Source organism: Lontra canadensis, unplaced genomic scaffold (genome assembly GCF_010015895.1).
Source record: "Lontra canadensis isolate GAN:19392208 unplaced genomic scaffold, GSC_riverotter_1.0 scaffold46, whole genome shotgun sequence".
NCBI lineage: Eukaryota > Metazoa > Chordata > Mammalia > Carnivora > Mustelidae > Lontra > Lontra canadensis.
Window position 1 is genome coordinate 1,497,115 of NW_022631040.1, and position 19,535 is coordinate 1,516,649.

The following is a 19,535-nucleotide window of genomic DNA, read 5'->3' on the forward strand; positions in this document are numbered from 1 at the left end:
GTACTCATTATTCAGATTAATAAATAGAACATTTAAAATCTATTCAACTGTTTCATGCACCCCTAATGTTTTGGTTTTTGCTTTTCTTTCTAAATAGACATTTATTTAGAGCAGTTTTTTCAGAAAGCTCTTATATGCTGTCCACCTTCACACACGGTCTCCCCATCATCAGTATTATTCCCAAGAATGCAACATTTTTTAGGATTGAAGTGTCTATGTCGAAACTTCATGATCACCAAAACTCTATCATTACTCTATGGTTCACTCTCAGTTTTGTGCATTCCTTGGGTTTGGACAAATGAGTAACAATATGTATCCGCCATTGTAGTATCATGGAGAATAGTGTCACTGCACTAAAAACTCTGTGCTCTTCCCATTCATCCCTATCTTCCCTCTACCCCCTGCTAACTATTGATCTTTCTACTGTCGCCATAGTGTTGCCTTTTTTATAATGTTACATAGTTGGAATCATACAGTATGGAATCATACAGCCCTTTCAGATTAGCTTCTTTCACTTAGTGAAACCCATTTAAGTTTCCTTCATGTCTTTCGAGTGGAGCATCTTTTCATATGCTTATTTGCCATCCATATATCTCTTTTGGTTCCCCATGGTTTTAAAACCCCATGTCTGCAATTATGTGAAATGGGAATGTGTTCCTAAAGGGTAGGAACATAAAGAGGGCTTACTAAGTAAAACAATATGGAGATTGTAAGTAAACAAACAGCTGGATTTCCAAATATATTAATATGGTCTGTCAGGAAATAATAGATTTTTGGAATTGTTTGGACAACAAAGCTGCAATTTCCCTGTGAGATCTGTGAAACATAATTCTGCTATCATATGGCTATTCCTCAAAAGAAACTGTTTCTTCTCTACTGGATATGAACAGGCAGTTTGGCATCCAAATTTGTTTTAAAGCATTGGGGAAAAAATGGTATTTAGGTGCCAACTTCTGAATATACTCAGACATTGAATATACAAAATTTTGCAAAATGAAGACCATATAATATTTAAAGTTTTTAAGTGGTAAGATACATTTCTTTGGAATAATAGGGAATATAAAATAACACTAAGTTCCAAATACATTACCTACCTTTTAATTAATACTTCATACATTACCTCCCCTAGATAGGCTGTCCTTTACCATACGTCAAAATAGCAAAATTAGTAACTATCCACAGTTTCATTCTCTTATTCTTCCTTCTATCTTCAGAGAATTTCTACACACACACACAAACACAGTCACACTTTTATACAATCACACAAACAAGTGTTTATAATCGGGAGACTGGACAAAAGAGTTCTTTTTTTCTTTTTTTTTATTACATTTATTTTTAATTTTTTATTTATTATTTATTTATTTTATTACACTGTTTTAGGCGACATATTTGGTTTGTTCTCATGAAATAATCTGATCAACGATGCTAGGACAATCGGAACATTTAAAATAATAATGGTAGAACTACATGAAACATATTCAAATCTCTGTTTAAGATAATGGCAGGAAAACAAACAAAAATCTTTTCATCAACGCAGGGAGTTGCTGGGCTTTGAATCATTCTGAAGCCTGTTACTTACTTTTTAACATACAAGGGCTATCTCTAGATCTTTCCCTCCTATTTTCTCTCTTTATTTCTCATTTTTTTTTACATGTTCAGAGTTCATTTTTCATTTTTAAAGATTTTATTTATTTATTTGAGAGAGAGAATGGGACAGAAAGAACAAGCTGGGGGGAGAGGGAGGGGAAGAGGGAGAATCTGCTGAACCTGGAGCCCAGCGTGGGGTTAGATCCGGGGACTCGGGAATCATGACCTGAGCCAAAGGCAGAGGCTTAATTGACTGAACCACCCAGGTGCCCTGCATGTTTCAAGTTCTAAAAGGCCAGTTCTAAAAGGATTGTAATTATAAACAAAGAAAACTAGTATCTTTGCTTATCTCTTCCCAAATTTGCTAATTATCATTCCCCAGAGAAAACACTCAAGTATTGTAGCTCCTTCTTAGTTTACTCTGAATTTTCCTGAAAAATATTACTATAATTTATCTTTTAATTTTAAACAATTTTCTTGGCTTTCCTCCTATGGCTTTCATAGACTTGACCTCCAATTTTCACATACACTTCTCTTTGACAACGTACTGTCACCAGCAAAACCCCGCACGACTGACCCCAAGACCTGACTTTTACTGTCACCTGCATGTACCCCTGACCTTTGTCCCACATTTTCCTTAAGTTCTTCCTTCCAGTTTTCTTTTAACTCAGGTAAAAAGACCCACTGGGCAAAGCATCCAATGATGGAAACCCAAACTACCCCCTCAAGCAGTAACAACTACCTAGAGAAGAATGTTGACCCCTCCAGACTGCCTAGACCAGTTAGAGCTCCACCACCGACTCCCATCACCACAGATGGACCCTGGACTGTTATCTCTTCCTCTTTGTAATGCTGAAGTCTCCATCCAAAGAGCAGCACAAACCTCCTTAACAATATATTAGTACAATAAATGGGCATGTTCCTTAAGATGCAAATACAGCCGGCTACCTGCCTCTAAGCAAAATGACAAAACTCCCTTTTCTGACTATTCACCTTGACCTTAAATAAAAGGAACCCAATCACCCTTGCTCTGAGAGTCACAGCTTTGGAAGTTAATTCCCTTGATTGCTTTATTTGCCTGAAATAAGGTTTCTTTTTTGTGACAGCTCCACCTGGTCTGCTATCTGTAAGTCAGAAAGGACTGAACTCAAGTTAGTTCTGTTACACTACCATTGTACTATTATTATTATTATTATTTATATGTGTACGTATGTGTATGTACATATCAAATTCAGTAATGATACATGTAGCATAGTATACTCTAATTTCCTTATTATACTGCCTCTCTTTCTTTCTGGGGATATTAATTGCTTATATTGTCCCATTTTCTTATTTTGTGCACACTTCACTGGTTGAAATATAAATCTATTTGCAACAGTATCAAATATAACATTTGTCGGTTTCATTTTTTATTCTTCCTTGGAGATAGACCTCTAATTGTACATTCTCCTGATTCTAGGTCTGCTACATTACTGTCTTTCTGGAATTTCTCTTGCCTCCATTTTGGAGTGTTTCATTCATCTCCTATTTCTTCCCTCCTGGAGACCATGCATTCTACTTTTCTTGATTTATTACCTCATTTTGATGTCACAGATAGTTTTGTGTTTTTAATTTTTTGAGACAGAGCACACGAATGAGAGCAACCATGCATACTTAAGGCAGGGGTGGCTGGGAGGAGCAGAGGGAGTGGGAGAGAGAGAAATCCAAGCAGGCTCGATGCCCAGTGCAGAGCCTGGTGTGGGGCTGGTTCCTGGACCCCGAGATCATGACCTGAGGCAAAATCAAGAGTTGGAGGCTTAATGACTGAGCTATCCAGGCGGCCCAAGACAGTTCTTCAGATTCCAAGAAGCGGTACTGGGGAACTACAATTTTGGGTCTTGTCTGAAAGACCTTCATTTTATCCTCACTTTTGGAATACAATTTGGCTGATTATACAAATCCTGTTTCTATATCATTTTCCCTCAAAAATGTTGAGGTTATTTTACATGATCTTTGTGCTTCCAAGTGTTAAAAAAAAATGCAATGGCTTGTGTGTACTGATTGTTCTTATTTGTTCTATTTACCCACATACATCCTAAACCCCATCAGATCTTCATTAAGCATATAGTTTTCTGAAATTCCTAATAATGTAGTTCATGGAACTACTTTAGCAGAGATGTCTAGGCATTTGGTGCGGGAGGACTTTTTTTCTTTTTTAATCAAAAGGATAGGTTATTCAGATCTAGAAATTTTACTGATTTATTTGTTTGATAGTTTCCTATCAGTTTCTATATGCCCTTTTCTTAAAGTTCTGGTTTATATTATAATATTCTTAGATTTTTTCTTTCCCTATTTTCCATTTGGTTTTCTTTTTGTTTAATGAATGTATACATTTTATGTAAAATTAATGTATACAAAACATGGGCTTCTGAATTTTTTTGTTTATTAGTTTCATGAGGAGAATGGACATCTATATCATTTACATAATATATTATATAACATATATGAATTTGATTTGCCATATTTAACCAAAATCCCTTGATGTTACTAATTTTTGAAAAAACAATATGCCTTAGCAGTTACTACGTAACAGTCAGAAAGACTGTTCAAAGTTCAAATTCCAACTGCAGTATTTATTGGCTGAGAGACAGACCCAAGTATTATCCAAGTTATTAAACTTTCTAAGACTCAGCTACAACTCAATACTGCAAGGGCAATGATATTTACCTTAGATTTATTGTGTAGTTTCTGTGACTTGATATTTATTAGTTGATTTCACAGAGCTATCCATTACCATATCTCCTTCATTTCTTCTGATGGGATCTCCTTTGGCTTTATTCCCTTCACTATTCACCTTAAACACACAGGTTCTTTGTTAACTGAATTAATCTATAAAATAGAAAAACTAATCCAAATAATCTCTTTCTCACTTTTATCTGCTTTGGAGAACACTTCTACAAGAAATACCAGAACTCTGAAGATAATAACATTACTTTAAGAAAATATATGATTTTTCTTACAAACCTGCTTCTCCCAAGACTTTTTGCTTAGCAACTGGCTACCACATTGCTGCTATTGCTCAGTCCATAAACCACTGAGTCATTCTTAATTCCTTTCACTCAATTCCTTTGTCAAGTCTTGTCACTTTGATGTTTAATATTTTGCCATTTTTATTCTCCCCACATTAGGATTAAAATTGGGCTCTGTTTCATTCAGTACTTAGAATACTGTTAGCAACAAAATAGTAAATAGTATTAAAACTAGATCAGGCCCTCAACAATGTTCAAGAGTAATAGCATTTTTCTTTCATCTAGTTGCTAATCCTGTTATCAATATTTTCTTTGGGTTACCTCTTATCATTTTGATTTCTCACACTCATTTTGTTGAACTTCTCTCCTTTCTTTTAGAGACTATAGAAGCAATTAAATATGAACTACCTCAAGCCACATACTGTCTGTCAATTTAGAGAACATGCTCCTTTACACTCTTGTGCAAAATCCTCAAGATATTATCTCCAATGCAATTATTAATTGTAATTTCAATAGGCCATTTTGTAATTCCAAAAATCCAAGTGTTTTTTTAAAGATGGGATATCTTATATGACCAGAAATTACATGGCTAATTATCTATTAACATATTTATTTCATTGTAAAGTGAATTTCCTATTCACAACAATATTCTGTAGTATATCATGACAATTTATAAGTTATTAATTAAGTGCTAAATAAAGTATAATAGGCCAAGAATGCATATCCAAATTATGAATGTCTGTATAACTCAGTAAAAACAAATCATTGGCCTCCTCATAGTGAAATGAGCCCAATTTTGCCAATCTGCTTTCAGCAACTATCTGATTAACATGTTGAGAATCAAATGTTGTTGCTTCTTGAAAATTTGAAATTTTGCAAGGTATAACTATGGTTTGAGTTCATACCTAGCAGCCATCCTTGAGTCCTTCTGGTATGCTCTGCACGACACAGACTTTTAAGTACATTTGCTTATCCCTACCTTAAACCTTATCTTCTTCCAGAGACCACAGATAATGAGACCAAATGAGACCAAAGCCATTCCTGATTATTTTATGCAAGATCTAGTGGCACTGAAGGGCTATCAGGATCTCTGCCAGCATGTCCTGTGGAGCCATTTTTAAAGGAGGTTTGAAATTTATCCTACTAACTTTAATGGACACACACACACACACACACGATCCTTATAGACCCCAAGTGTTGGTAGAGTGAAAGACTGAAAGATGACTGTGAGTCAGGAGGGAATATGATGAAAGCTTGAGTAATGTATCAGTTCCAGTTCTATATATAACTTGCTCCTCTGCCATTGGTTATGCATATTTAGAATCAATTTTTCACCTATTCTTTAGATTTAGATAACCTACATAATTGGAAAAGTCCTAAAAATCTTTATCTTCTACTTCCCTCTTATGGTTTAATTCTTGACGGTCACTTCTTTTCTACCTTGCTTCCATGAGGTAACTCAACTCTGTTAAGACTTTTAAACATTGAGCAGTGATAGTCATAGGAAATGAGGACCATCTGTCCCCCTTTTCAAAAAATTATCACTGACAAGCAGCGTCATCAGCCTTATCAGTAAGTGAAGAAGAAAATGCAATCTGTACGGGAGATTTAGTGGGAGCTGTCCAACTGGGTACTCGTGCTAACCTAAACCATTACAATTCTGAAGATTCTGATCTTATCCTATAGATGTCCTACTTTTCACATAGGATACCTGGCAGGACTGTAAATGTAACTGACATTGTAATTTGCAACCAGCAGGATCAACAGATCAATGTTTGATTTTGGATGTCAGGTATCTCAGTTTTGCAGCTTCGTGAGATAAAAGATTCTTTTACCATTGCTATAGAAAGTTTCTTGTTTCTGCCAATGCCTTGAGCTAATATTTGAACTTTTATGCTCTTTTTAAAGTTTCCTGATTTTTGAGGCTGCTCCCCACTTCACAATTCTTGATTCTTCTTTGTTCACACCATTGAGTGGCAATGACAATGTGGTCCTTAAAATGTTAGATCTCAGTGGGTTCTTTACTATATATGAAGGGTATTAAGGATAACTAAGTTTAACAAGAATAATTCAATATTCTCCTTCTGCCATCGAGCAAGATTCACTATATTCCTATTCAGAATATTAATTGGGAACCTGGATTGCTAGCTAGCTATATAATCAGTCCAAGATTGCTTTCATTTTCTTATGGATCTGTTCCCTGTAATTCTCACTGATAGTTAGGCCAATACAGTAGTTGTCAGGGAGCCAGGAGAATAGATTTTCTAAGTCCCTTCTGTTTTTATAGTTGAAGGTGGGGACCTGTCTCTCAGTAAGTCTTAGTTATTAGGGTATTCCTCCTAATTAAGAAGGACATTTGGATGTTGGACAAACAAAAATAACAAATATTTAGCCCACCACTTTTCATTTCACTTGGAAGCAAAACACCAACACTCCTTACTGACCTCAACCACCAAAATCTCCAACCTCATTCCAAATTACTCTTTCCATTATTCATGATGTTTCTCCCAAAGTGAACTTCTAGAAACTTCCTTTTCCCTGGAAGTTAAATGTATAAGCTGCCTCCCTCTGTTTGGAATATTGATCCCTATTTTCTTCATGGCTGGCTTCTTTTTATCTCACCAGGGTTGGTCCAAAGATCATATTACTAGACAGAGCCTTCAATTTCCATAGGGAATGCAGGCCTTCACAAAGTTTCCCTCTATTAAATTCCCCTGATTATGTAATTTCTACCATCAAATAACAAAATATTATTTAATTGTATACATTCTGAGTTCTTCATATGAGACTATAAGCTCCTTCCACACAGAGGCATGGCTTTTTTGGTCTCCTCTGCATCTTTTATTTCATAACACTGCCTGCAGACAGACAGATGGGTAGATAGACAGACAGCTAGGCAATCATGAAGAATTGAAGCCTGTATTTTTCTCTTCTGCCCTCCAAGCATCTCCAAGCTTAAATTGTAAAGTCACATGAACTAAACAGATATCCCAGTTGTAAAGTCACAGACTCTAATAAATAATAATTTGGAAAACAAAATAAGTACATTTTCATTATCAAATAATTTCTTTAAGTTTACTGTTTCCTAAGTATTTTTAAATGTTCTATTTACTGTCAAATTTTAAGTTTTTTCCACTTCACATTATAAAGATAACTGTAAAAACATTATATCCAGCACTGAATATAGTTCTCTACATGTAGTTGGATAAATACAGTTGAAGTAGGTATTAGAGCGCCTCTCATTCTGGTCTTACACTTATATTAGGAAAGCTGAAGTTGACATAAAACTTTATTTGAAAACTAACTCAAACAAGTGATAAACATTGAGACTGAGGTCAACTGAAATCTTTATGTATTTGCTCAACCTACCATTGCTTAATTTGACACCTCAACTATTTACATCTAGTCTATTTATATTGTATAGTCATAAAGGGCAAATATAATTTAAGTATTTAATTTGCTCTGCCATTATACCTGTTCAGAAATAAACTGTGGTATATCTAGACAATGGAATATTATCCAGTGGTAAAAAGAAATGAATCATCTAACATGCAGAGACATGAAAGAAACTTAAATGCATATTACTAAGTTATAGAAACCAATCTACATACTGGTGTAACTCCAACTAGATGACATTCTGGGAAGGGGCAAAACTATGGAAACAGTGAAAAGATCAGTGGTTGTCTGGGGGCTGGTGGAGATGATGGAATATTGAGTATAGTGAAAATACTATGCATAATAGATATATATCATTATACTTTGTCCCAAACTACAGAATGTGCAACACAAAGAGTACATTCTAAGGTGAACTATGGAATTCCAGTGGTTATGATATGCCCATGTAAGTTAGGTAAAAAAATGTACAATTTCAGTGAGTGATACTGATAATGGGAGAGGCTATGCATGTGGAGTCTAAGGGGATATATGGAAATCTCTGTACCTTTCAATTTTGTTGTAAACTTAAAACTACTTTAAAAATAGTCTTTAGTTCAATGGGAAATGATATAAATAAAATTAGACCAAATAGATCATAATGATGATGCCTGGGGTATTACTCTAGAACTAATCATCAACAATCCTTTTTATATCCATATTTTAGAACTTTTCTCACATTGGAACTAAGCAAAATATATAAATCATGCATATGCCCAGGGAAATTAACAAACACACTCTTATTTTATTCTGGGTAATTAACTAAATTCTGTATTCATGACATTATGCTTCAATTCCAATCACTTTTAGCAAGTATCATAAACATGTACAGGCTTGTAAGGAGTTTTACTGATGCAAAAGAAAGCACAAAAAGTTTTGATTTGCATATATTTATGTGGTATAAAGAACTATATTGTACTTGTTACCCTGCTATATAAAGCCTATATAAGATATAATTTTACTTCATAGCTAACATATTCTGATTTTGTGACAATTTAATCATTTTTCTCCTAAAAGTGCTCCCAAAAGACAAGATAGGTTCTGGTCAATGAGCCAAACAATTAATAAGTTGGGTAAGACATAATTAATTCAAACACCTTTCTCAAACAAGAATTATTCTGATTTTTTAATTAATTCTTTGAAAGACATACATTTTACTTAGGACATCAAGCCTTATTGTCTCTGGCTATAAATGACCTGAATCAATTTATTTTGGATAACCATACTTAGGATCAATCACACCCAGCACACCTCAAGAGGCATCAGAAAACTACATCTAACATTAGTATATGCCATAAAAGCTAGTATTTGGATGGACAACAACCTAACACCTTATTCCTGACATGCTAAATATTAATTGAATTTGGAAAATATACATTATATATATATATATATATATATATATATATAGGCTGATATGGGCTGATTTAAATAGATAGAGTTAGAAATAAGTAATTGCTTTGACTAATGCAGAGGAGAAAAGTTAACTTTTTCTAATTTTCTCTTTAAGTAAGTATTAGTATTCTATGTAAATAAACATTTTAAAGGAAAAAAATACAACTATGTTAACTGATAAAAAAAAATACATTATTAAAAATATTCAGATAATCCAGTTTTGTCTTTTTTTAAAGATTTTATTTATTTATTTATTTGACAGACAGATCACAAGTAGGCAGAGAGGCAGGCAGAGAGAGAGAGGAGGAAGCAGGCTCCCTGCGGAGCAGGGGGCTCGATCCCAGGACCCTAGGATCATGACCTGAGCTGAAGGCAGAGGCTTTAACCCACTGAGCCACCCAGGCGCCCCAGATAATCCAGTTTTTGAAGGAACAGAAATATCTGGATTTCAACATCACCACTCATTGGGTACAATGCTAACAAATTTGCAGTTATTAACTCACTTTAACATCAAAGAACCCAAAAACATAAACATAACATTTGTTACCTTAAAGTAACTGAAGTCAAATCCTTTAGGTTCTAACTTCAAAATATAATGGGAAGATGGCAGGGGAGGCAAGATGGTGGAAGAGTAGGGGACCTCATTTCATCTGGTTCCTTGAATTTAGCTAGATAACTATCAAGTCATTCTGAACACCTATGATTTCAACCTGAGATGTAGGAAATGAATTGTTAGAATTCTACAAATAGAAAATTGATCACTTTTTGCAAGGTAGGAGGTGCAATCTATATCATAAGATAAGTGGGAGAAAGGGACCCTCTGTAAGCTGGCTACCAGAAAGTGATATAGCCCCAGGGCACAAAATCAGAACCTTTAGAAATCATCTTTAGTGAGAGATGACTGCCTGAAAGGTGGTCTGGTGGTGAAGGAGGCAGGATCCTAGGTTGTACAGTATGGTCTCAGGATCTCTGGGGTCACAGAAACAATGGAGATGCTTGAGCCTGGAGAGTTCCCAAGCATTGGAGCAGGGAAACTAGTTATAGTCAGTGAACCAATGGGGGGAGGGGAATCTCAACTAGGTTCCTGAACTGTGGCATGACTGGGTGACCACTCTCTATGTAGAGGCCCTGAAAAGGGCAGAAATGGTGCAACCATTTGTCTTCCCTCAGGAAGATCGGTGCAGTGGGCACTGCAGGAGTCTGCAGTTTGGCACATACAAAAGTGAAGGCCACTTATCCTTGAGGGATTACTGAAGAGAAGGGACCCCTATATTTCAGCTCCAGGGCTGAAAATCGGGGCATGGCCGTTTTTATTATCATACTCTAAAGAGGCATGGAAAGCCTTCAGGGAACAAAAGTCACATAGAGCCACCCAAAGCACGTTATACTGATCCTGGCCCCCTGGCAAAAGGCAGTGCAACTCCATCTAGGCAAAGACACCTGAGGATCAGTGCAGCAAGCCCCTCTCCCCAGAGTACCAGCTAAAACATCAGGAATACCAAGTTTATGAAGGACACAGGACCGCAAAACTCCAATGCTAGGGGAAAATAGCACATAGAATTTGAGGGGTTTTTTTATCATGATTTGTTTATCTTTCAGTTTAAAATTTTCCTTTTTCTTTTCAACTAGTTTCTTATTTTATCAACTCTCTTTTTAAGTCATTTTTTTAACTTTTATTTTTTACATTTACATTTTATGAATATATTCTTCGTTTTTGGCTTCCTTTCACAGTATTGAATTTTATTTGTGTGTGTGTGTGTGTGTATGTGTGTGTGTATATATATATATGTGTGTGTGTGTGTGTGTGTGTGTGTGTGTATATATATATATATAAGTTTTGATTTCTTTACAATTTGGGGATCTAGTGTCTTCTAACAAACAGACCAAAATATACCCAGGACCAAGTAGATCATGCTTGTCCAGCCGGGATATTATATTCTCTCTCCCACCTTTATTTTTTTCTTTTTCTTTTCTTTTTTAGTTTATGACCACTTCAGATTTTTCTAGTGTGTATTTCATTGGGTCATGGTTGATCTTTTTTGTTTTGTTCTCTCATTCATCCATTCTTCTCTGGTAAAAATGACTACAATGAGGAATTTCTAATAAAAGAAAGAACCAGAGATAATACTCTGACACAGATATAATTGAAATAGATATAAGTAAAATGTCAGAGCTGGAATTCAGAATAACGATTATAAAGTTATTAGGTGAGCTTGAAAAAAAAGCATAAAAGACACTAGAGAATCTCTTAGTGCAGAAATAAAAATCTAATCAGGCCAAAATTAAAAATGCTTTAACTGAAATGAAGTCTAAAATGGATGCCCTAACAGCTAGGGTAAATGAGGTGGAAGAGAGTGTCAGTGACATGGAAGACAAAATGATGGAAAGGAAGGAAGCTGAGGAAAAGAGAGAAAAACAACTAATAGACCATGAGAGGAGACCAAGAAATCAGTTATACCATAAAGTGAAACAATATTAGAATTATTAGAGTCCAGAGGAAGAAGAGAGAGGACAGTAAGTATATTTGAGCAAATCATAGCCAAGAACTTCCTTAATCTGCGGAAGGAAACAGAATTTCAAGTCTAAGAGGTACAGAGAACTACCCTCAAAAATCAGTTAAAATAGATTAATACCCTGATATAAGAGTGAAGCTTGCAATTTCAGAGATAAAGGGAAAATCCTGAAAGTAGCTTGAGACAAGAGGTTTTAACCTACAGGGTTAGAAACATTAGGTTGACAGCAGAGCTATCTACAGAAGACCTGGCAGGCCAGAAAGGCTGGCATGATATATTCAGGGTACTAAATGAGAAAAACTTGCTGCCAAGAATACTTTCTCTAACAAGGCTGCCATCCAGAATGGAAGAGAAATAAAGAGCTTCCAGGACAAATAAACTAAAAGAATTTGATACCATTAAACCATCCCTGTAAGAAATATTAAAGGGAATCCTGTAAGCGAAGAGAGAGCTCAAAAATAAACAGACCAGGGGTGCCTGGGTGGCTCAGTGGGTTAAAGCCTCTGCCTTCAGCTCAGGTAATGATCCCAGAAGAGCCCCACATCGGGCTCTCTGCTCAGTGGGGAGCCTGCTTCTTCCTCTCTCTCTGCCTGCCTCTCTGCCTACTTGTAATCTCTGTCTATCAAATAAATAAATAAATAAAAATCTTAAAATAAAAAAACAAAAACAAAAAACCAAAGACCAGAAAGAAACAGGGACAAAACACAGAAACAGAGATTTCACAGGTAATACAATGGCACTAAATTCTTATCTTCACATCTTTTAATATCTTTTATATATAATATATATATAATATAAAAAGATATATAATATCTTTTTATAACATCTTTTAATAGTTACTCTGAATATAAATGGCTAATTGCTCTAATCAAAAGACACATGGTATCAGATTGGATAAAAAAAGCAAAACCCATCCATATGCTGTCTACAAGAGACTCATTTTAGACCTAAAGACAATTCCAGATTGAAAGTGAGGGGGTAGAGAACAAATTTATCATGCTAATGGACATCAAAAGGAAGCTGGGGTAGCAAATCCTCATATCAGACAAATCAGATTTTAAACCAAAGACTGTAGTAAGGGATGAGGAGGGACAGTATATCATACTTAAAGGGGCTATCCACCAAGAAGACCAAACAATTATAAATATTTATGCTCCAAACTTGGGAACAGCCAATTATATAAACCAATTAATAATCAAATTAAAGAAACACAGTGATAATAATGCAGTAATAGTAGGGGACTTCAACACCCCATGCACAACAATGGGCAGATCATCTAAGCAGAAGATCAACAAGGAAATAAAGGCTTTGAATGACACCCTGGACCAGATGGACTTCATAGATATATATAGAGAGAGGATTCCACCTTAAAGCAACAGAATACACATTCTTTTCCAGTGCACATGGAACATTCTCTAGAGTAGATCACTTATTGGTTCACAAATCAGGTCTCAACCAATACCAAAAGAATGGGGTTATTCCCTGCATATGTTCACACCACAAAGCTTTGAAACTGGAACTCAATCACAAGAGGAAATTTGGAACTCAAACACGTGGAGGTTAAAGAGCACCCTACTAAAGAATGAATGGGTTAACCAGGAAATTAAAAAAATAATTTTAAAAATTCATGGAAACAAATGAAAATGAAAACACAACTGTTCAAAATCTTTGGGGTAGAGCAAAAGCAGGCCTAAGAGGAAAGTATGTAGCAATAAAATCATTTCTCAAAAAATTAGAAAAGTCTCAAATACACAAGCTAGCCTTAAACCTAAAAGAACTGGAGAAAGAACAGCAAATGAAGCCTTAACAAGCAAGAGAAGAGAAATAATAAAGATCAGAGCAGAAATCAATGAAATAGAAACCAGAAGAACAGCAGAACAGATAAATGAAACTAGAAGCTGGTTATTTGAAAGAATTTATAAGATCAATAAACCTCTGGCAGACTTATCAAAAAGAGAAAAACAAAGTACCTAAGTTAATAAAATCATGGATGAAAGAGGAGAGATCATGACCAACACCAAGGAAATACAAGAAATTTTCAGAACATAGTATGAGCTACCACATGCCAACAAATTAGGCACTACATTCCAACAAATTAGGAAGAAATGGATGCATTCCTAGAAACATACAAACTACCAAAACTAAACCAGGAAGAAACAGAAAATCTGAACAGACCCAAAACTGGCAAGGAAATTGAAGGAGTAATCAAAAATCTCCCAAAAAACAAGAGTCCAGGGCCAGATGGCTACCCAGGGGAATTATACCAAACATTTAAAGAAGAAATAATATCTATTCTTCTGAAACTGTTTCAAAAAAAATGGAAGTGGAAGGAAAACTTCCAAACTCATTCTACACAGCCAGCGATACTTTGATCCCAAAACCAGACAACAACCTCATCAAAAAGGAGAATTACAGACCAATATCTCTGATGAACTTGGATGCCAAAATTCTCACCAAGATACTAGCCAATAAGATCCAACAGTACATAAAATGGGTTATTCACCATGACCAAGTGGGATTTATTACTGGGCTGCAATTGTCATTCAACATTTGCAAATCAATCAACATGATACATCAAGTTAATAAAAGAAAGGGCAAAAACCATATGATCCTCATAACCGATGCAGGAAAAGCATTTGACAAAATACAGCATTCTTTCTTGATTAAAACTCTCCACAGTGTAAAAATATATGTACTGCTGAAGCGAGCACACCACAGTGTAAAAATAGAGGAAACATACCATAATATCATAAAAGCCATAATGAAAAGCCCACAGCAAATATCACTCTCAATGGGGAAAAACCGAGAGCTTTTCCCCTAAGTCAGGAACATGACAGGGAAGCCCATTCTCACCACTATTGTTCAACATAGTACTAGAAGTCCTAGCAACAGCAATCAGACAACAAAAAGAAATAAAAGACATTCAAATTGGCAAAGAAAAAGATAAATTCTCTTCTTCACAGATGACATGATACTTTATGACTCCACCCCAAAATTGCTAGAACTCATACAGGAATTCAACAATGTGGCAGGATATAAAAATCAATGCACAGAAATCAGTTACATTTCTATATGCTAACAATGAAACCAAAGAAACAGAAACAAAGGAATTGATCCCATTTACAAATGCACCAAAAGGGGCACCTGGGTGGCTCAGTGTGTTAAAGCCTCTGCCTTCGGCTCGGGTCATGGTCTCAGGGTCCTGAGATCGAGCCCCGCATCGGGCTCTCTGCTCGGCAGGGAGCCTGCTTCCTCCTCTCTCTCTGCCTGCCTCTCTGACTGCTTGTGATCTCTCTCTCTCTCTCTGTCAAATAAATAAATAGATGTCTTAAAAAATTATTTAAAAAAATGGCATTTAACAGGGATCTTAAAAACAAAAAACAACAACAACAACAAAAACAAATGCACCAAAAAACTTGAGATATAAGGAATAAAACTAACCAAAGAGGTAAAGGATCTCTACTCTAAGAACTAGAGAATAGTTATGAAAGAAATTGAGGAAGACACAAAGAAATGGGGAAACATTCCATACTCATGGATTAGAATAAATATTGTTAAAATGCCTATGCTACCAGAGCCATCTACACATTCAATGCAATCCCTGTCAACATAGAGCTGGAAAAAGTAATCCTAAAATTTGTATGGAACCAGAAAAGCCCCCCGCAAAAAAAACAGGAATGTTGAAAACAGAAATCAAAACTGGTGATATTACAATGCCAGACTTCAAGGTATATTACAAAGCTGTGATCCTCAAAACAGTATGGTACTGGCACAAAAAAGATACATAGATCAATGGAACAGAATAGAGAACCCAGTAATGGACCCTCAACTCTATGGTCAACTAATCTTTGACAAAGTAGGAAAGAATATCCAATGGAATAAGGACAGTCCCTTCAATAAATGGTGCTAGAAAAATTCATTCTTTCATGTAGAAGAATGAAACTGGACCATTTTCTTACACCATACACAAAGATAAACCTTAAATGGATGAAATACCTCAGTGTGGACAGGAATCCATCAAAATCCTCGAGGAGAACATGTACAGCAATCTCTTTGCCCTCGGCCCCAACAACTTCTTGCTAGACATGTCTCCAAAGGCAAGGGAAACAAAAGCAAAAATGAACTATTGGGACTTCATCAAAATAAGAACCTCTGCACAACAAAGGAAACAGTCAACAAAACTAAAAGGCAACCCACTGAATGAGAGAAGATATTTGCAAATTATATATCAGATAACAGACTAGTATCCAAGATTTATGAAAAACTTAGCCAAACTCAATACCCCCCCAAATCCCAAATAATCCAGTTCAAAAAATGACCAGAAGACATAAACCGACATTTCTCCAAAGACATATAAATGGCTAACAGACACATGAAAAAATGCTCCATATCACCTGGCACCGGGAAAACACAAATCAAAACAATAATGAGATATCACCTCACACCAGTCAGAATGACTAAAATTAACAAGACAGGAAACAACAAATGTTGGTGAGGATGCAGATAAAACAGAACTCTCTTACACTTTTGGTAAGAATGCAAGCTGGTACAGTCACTCTGGAAAATGGTATGGAAGTTTCTCAAGAACTTAAAAATAGAGCTACCCTGCAACTCAGCAATTGTACTACTAGGTATTTACCCCAAAGATACAGATGTAGTGATCTGAAGGGGCACCTGAACACCAATGTTCATAGTGGCAATGTCCATAAGAGCCAAACAGTGGAGAAAACCAAGATGTCCATCAGTAAGTGAATGGATAGAGGAGATGTGGTATATATACACAATGAAATATTACTCAGGCATCAGAAAGGATGAATATTTACCATTTACATTGATGTGGTGGAACTGGAGGGTATTATGCTAAGTGAAATAAGTCAGAGAAAGACAATTATCATGGTTTCACTCATATGTGGAATATAAGAAACAGCACAGAGGATCACAGGAGAAGGGAGGGAAAACTGGGAAGTCATCAGAGTGGGAGGAAAAACACAAAAGACTCTTAATTATAGGAAATAAACTGTGTTGGTGGAGAGGAGGGGAGTAGGGAGGGAGATGGGGTAACTGGGTGATGGGCATTAAGGAGGGCACATGATGTGATGAGTACTGGGCATTGTACACACCTGTTAAATTACTGAACACTACTACGTCTGAAACTTATGATGTACTATATGTTGGTTAACTGAATTTAAATTAAAAAAATAAAATAGAAAGATGCTTTCTACACAAAAAAACATTATACTGTATGTTAACTAACTGGAATTTAAATAAAAACCTAAAAATATAATGGGAAAATGCCTATTTAGATTGGATATTCTCCTGTTTCCTTGCCTGTATCTTCTCTTCTCCTATATCTTCTCCCACAGGGCAGCCAGAGTCATCTTACAAGTTCAAATATGATCTGGGGCACATTTAAAACTCAATTTATTGTTTCTAAGGTCAACATTAAAATTACTGCTATGAATTCAATTTAATCAGACTAATTGTTCGCTTCACATAAAATGTGTTTTCCTTCTTAAAATTTCACCAGGTACTATGGAGCCCTTGCTTATTTTGTTATTACTTATGTCTATTCTTACTATATTACACATTGGAACTAAATACAGCAAAATACCACCAGGGAATAGTTATAGGTGAAAATGAAAAGCATGCTTTTTTTTGTTGAATCATTATGTTTGGTTAACATAGTTAGCTTGTCCAACTATATTTATGTAAGTTTTCAAATCAGCTCTTCTGACAGCAAATAAAAAGGAAATCCTCCATATATGAAATAAAATAGCCAATTATGATTCCTTTCTTCCTTTGTACAACAGTATCAATCATTAAAAATCCAATCCCCAGGGGCGCCTGGGTGGCTCAGTGGGTTAAGCCGCTGCCTTCGGCTCAGGTCATGATCTCAGGGTCCTGGGATCGAGTCCCACATCGGGCTCTCTGCTCAGCAGGGAGCCTGCTTCTCTCTCTCTCTCTCTCTGCCTGCCTCTCTGTCTACTTGTGATCTCTCTGTCAAATTAAAAAAAAAAAAAAATCCAATCCCCAAACTACAGTCTCTATGCAAGGGAGAGGAAAAAAGCAAAAACAAGACCAATCAAACTAAAAATGTATCACACAATTTCTCGTTGATTATATATTAACATTTCTTGTGGGAATCTGTTCCTCGAGTTGAAATACCCATATGCTAAAATTCATATTTACATTAGTCTGTCTGTGTTTTCTATTTTGTCTTTAAATTGTAATTTTCCCTTTTAACTGCACCCAATCCCATTCTCCACAGACACAGATTTCATCTGTTTTTTAATATTATGTACGCTCTCAAAATAGGTAGTATTGTCACTGTGTGTATTCCTTTTTAAAATTTGCCTAATGGTATTATGTTAGTCTTTGCTATTTCCACTTTTTAAAGTCTTCTGTGTTACTGTATATATGTATGAACTTATTTGTGTATCTATTTTTATGAATATAAGTATGTTATCTGTACATATGTATATTAACTATATATATATAGTTGTTTCCAGCTACAAATCATATTATAATTTGTACCCACCATATTCTTAATTAATCTACTTCTCTAATTATTAGCATCTAATGTGTTTCCAATTATTGTCTAACACAAATTGCATTGAAATAAATATTCCTGTCCACATCTTCTTATGAATCTGTACACGATTAATCTTAAGCACATACTCAGAATTAAGATTTCTGGGGCATGAGATACATATATAGTCAATCTCATGGACACTGCATAGTTTCCCCATTTTCCCAAACAAAACATTTGTCTTTATTATATACTCTATCCTTTACAATTTGGTGGGCATCTGCAATGGCATATCACATTGTTCCACAAACACAGGGAATACTGGAAGAGGCAATGTTAGAAGGTCACAATGGCTATGCATGTTTCACAGTCAAAAAGGGGCCAGTACTGAGAGCTATTCAGGTGGGACAGATGGATCTTTAGGGGAAAAGGAGTTAGGACACACTTTAAGGAAGGCATTCTTGTTTTCAATGTACCTGGTCTAATTTTAACGTAATATTCTATAGAGATTATGGGAAATGCCTAGATTAATCTACCTGTATCCATTTCTATGTCTGTCTATAAATAATATATAGATAGATACAATAAAGACTTTTTTTGTTTAATTAGGATAACAAAGAATTTGCCCATAGTACCAAGAAATACAAGTTCACATTTAAATTAATTATGGAAGATGAAAGAGACCTATATAATATATGATGAGTTGACTTTTGTGTTAATGTGAATTTATATTTAAAAACCTAGAACCTATATATTAAAGATCTAGAAATTTGGATTTTATTTTTCAAGTAACTATAATTTCAAAAACATGTATAAAAGAAGTAAGTCATGTTTATCCTTATTTTTATTAGCATATAAATCGGCTGCTAAGAATAATTCTTAAGAACTTGATCAGAAAGGTAGGTTCAGAGGAGAATTTTAAGACAAGGGCTATGGCTTGGATTAGGACTTGGGAGAACACAGTTACCAAAAGAATTAACTTTCAGGTAACAACTAATATTGGGGTGAATGGGTCAGGTGGCAGTTGCTTTCAAATGGTTTGAGAACAAGCTCAAAGTAGCTTTTCATGCT